Raw genomic sequence first — 3,206 nt, forward strand, 5'->3', positions numbered from 1 at the left:
AATCAGAAGAAATTTTGGGAATTCCCATCACTGTATAAGGACACAAAATGAAACAATAAAAATTAGGTCTAAAAAGATACGTAACGTAGTTCCTATTTGGATGGAAATCAACGTGTTCAGGGAAAAATCGATCCGATAACAATACTAATCTATAAATAGATTAGATCTATCTATTGTCAAGAAGCAGTTAACATATTCTGCGCTAATTTTGAATTTATTTCCGCCCCATGGCCCATCCGCTGGTGCCGAATTATTTTTTTTCGATCGTTGAAATTCCAGGACATATAAGGAGATATTTTAAAATTCCATGAGATTTCCAGGACTTTTTGAGTTTTTATAAAATTCCAGGACATCCTGGAATTTCAGGAGGCCGCCGACACCCTGATAATATCTCACTGTCTGATGGAAAAATAGAAAGATTTATGAGACTCCATGGTATTTTAAAGTCATTTTTTTTTCAATTATCTCTCTTTGCTAGAAGGTATAGTGGCTGAGTGGTAAAGCATTTCGCTTCCGAAGTGGAAGTCCCAGGTTCGAATCATGGTATTTTAAATTTTGGGACCTTTGGGCTCCTCTTAGTCTAACCAGCTCTAATGTGTACCTGACATTAGTTGGGAAAAGTAAAGGCAGTTGGTCATTGTGCTGGCCACAGGACACCCTCGTTAACTGTAGGCCACAAAAACAGATGACCTTTACATGATGGGCATTTTTTTTAATAAGAATCACTTTCAAGTTTTCATTTGGCTATATATAAAAATGTACCATGAAGAATGGAGCAAATTGCTTACATACTTTAATTTTCTAGGAAGTAATGCAGCCTAATGTGAGTTCATTTATTTGTTTTCAACCCAACAGCTCCAGCTTTTAGGTTTTGAAATGCTATCCTATTAAACAAAAGGAGATTACCTAATTTAAAAAAAAAATAATAACCAATTTTAAAAAAAGTAAATTTAACACAAACAAATAGATAAAAAAAAAAGTTAAATAGAAAAACATAGCTAGTTTAAAAATACTTCAAATATCTTTAGTATAAGTACAAGTTTTAAAGATACCTAATTTCCCAAATAGACTTTATAAGCTACCTATCTGGACTTATGTTTACAAATAGTTTTACAGTGAAAAAGAAGAGACTACAGATCTGACTTATGTTTTGTGTTTTCATTCTAAACTAGCTCTTATTGTCTGAAAGTTTAAGAAACTATTACTAGGGTCCTGAAGCATACAACAGAATTAGGCACCTAGTGTAAAAACAATGTATCCTAAAGCAGAAGCTTTTGGGTTATAGAGTAAAAAAAAATATTTATTACCTTGATCTGTAGATCAGTAGATAAACTTTATGGCAATCAAGGCATCAGTGGAGAGCCAAGTCATCAGTGGAGAATCAAGGCATCAGTGGAGTATCAAGCCATCAGTGGAGTATCAAGCCATCAGTGGAGTATCAAGCCATCAGTGGAGTATCAAGACAACAATGATTGAGCCGCTAACCCGCAGATCAGTAACACATAGAGTCTGTCTTTAAAAAAAAACAGAAATGTTGAAACAAATTTACAAATTGAAAGAAAAATGTCAATAATCTAAAAAAAAAAAAAAAAAAAAAAAAAAGGAAACAAAGTAATAACAATAAAATGTGAACCTTACAAGCCAGAGGGAAAGTTATGAAAATGTATGCACTATTCAAACCTTCTTACAGTAAATGTGAAGCAGCTGTTGTGATTAAGTACACCACCTTATAAAAAGTTAACATCTTAGTACTAATTGATTAACCTTAGAAGAAAACATATATCTTATAAACCTAAAACTAGAGCAGTATCTAAAAAAATTGCTGGCCAAACAACCCATGGTTAACCATTGGCCATAGAAACAATTGAGCTTCACACTATCTGACCCGGAAACAGGTACTCTAAAACTAACATTTTTGTTTTTAAAACAGATTTGTTTTGCTTTTAAATAAACAGATTTTTTTTTCACTTTGCTATAAGATATTTAACTGGTACACTAGAATTCAACTCACCTATTGTTCTTAGAGAATTACCAAAGTAACCTTGGACACAAACTTGATCTCCTTGGGCTGACATTTCCAGACTCTTGACATTGAAGAACAGTAAAGCGGGTCACTGTTTGGCAATGAAGACTTGTATATCACTGCTGATAGCTGATACCCTGAAAACAGTTTGGGATTGCATAATCTTTTTTGATTGACCTAAATTTTAAACTAATAAATGCCTTTTAACATTATATTAGTCATGAGGATGTCCAAGGCTTAGTAATGCATCAAATAAACTTGATATGTAGTACAGAATTATGCTAAGCAAATCTGAAGCTAGACCAAAACACAGAAAAATGGTAGAGAATAAAGTATAAAAAGTTATTTATTATTTTTAAAATGCAATGATAAATTGTTTTAAAATTAGCAGATAAAGAAAAAAAATTAAGTCTCACTTTGGCCTTGAAAGCTTTAACTCATAAAAATGCCAAAGAGAAAACTGTCATCATCTGATAGAAGATTCCCAGAGAATATTTGTTGCTTGGATAACAAATTGATACTGTTGGCAGCAGAGAATGTGCACTTGTTAAGCTGGTGCAACATGGAAACTTGAACTAGAATATCTCTTAAATACACAATCTCATGATATTTAAAATAACATTGTTTCTATGACAACAATAGTTAAGCCTATAAGTATTGCATGGTTTGACTATGTTAAATAAGATATGAATGAAAAATACTTGCATTACAATTAGACTTCCCATGATGTTTACCTCTAGTTTCAGTTCTTCATTCATATTTACCTGGCCTGTCTGTTTACCAGGCTTGTAGTTGATTAGCAATTAATACTCTACATCTTGAACTGATAAAAAAACAAAAAACTACAAGCTAAATAAATAATTTTATAATTACACATTAAGAGGCAATTATTATCATTTGAATTCAACCAGATATCAAGTAGATGAGCATTTAAAAAAATAAATTGCATCTAAAAAAAATTGCTTAAAAGTAACCACTATACTTGTAAGGCAATATCTGTTGTTTCATAGTTTTGAAATATTTGTGCTTTAATTAGGATGTTTTATTGAGAATAAACTTTGCCTTGACCTCAGAAAAAAAAAAGCCTTTAACATTTAGATGACCTACTTGCCTTATAAGCTCAATAGATAGATGAATGGAAAAGTAGGTTGAAACAGGTCCAGAATTCTTAATGGCTAGAGAA

At 31.8% G+C, this 3,206-nt stretch overlaps 1 long non-coding RNA gene across 1 annotated transcript; it reads right to left on the reverse strand.

Annotated features, from left to right (window-relative positions):
• Positions 1-1,464: 1,464 nt before the first annotated feature.
• On the reverse strand, positions 1,465-2,846 carry LOC129928020 (uncharacterized). Its single transcript, XR_008779609.1, has 3 exons — positions 2,440-2,846; positions 2,012-2,160; positions 1,465-1,513 (listed from the first exon to the last, which is right to left on the reverse strand). It is a non-coding gene; the product is annotated as an uncharacterized LOC129928020 (long non-coding RNA).
• Positions 2,847-3,206: the final 360 nt, after the last annotated feature.

The sequence above is a fragment of the Biomphalaria glabrata genome, chromosome 9 (assembly GCF_947242115.1).
Source record: "Biomphalaria glabrata chromosome 9, xgBioGlab47.1, whole genome shotgun sequence".
NCBI lineage: Eukaryota > Metazoa > Mollusca > Gastropoda > Planorbidae > Biomphalaria > Biomphalaria glabrata.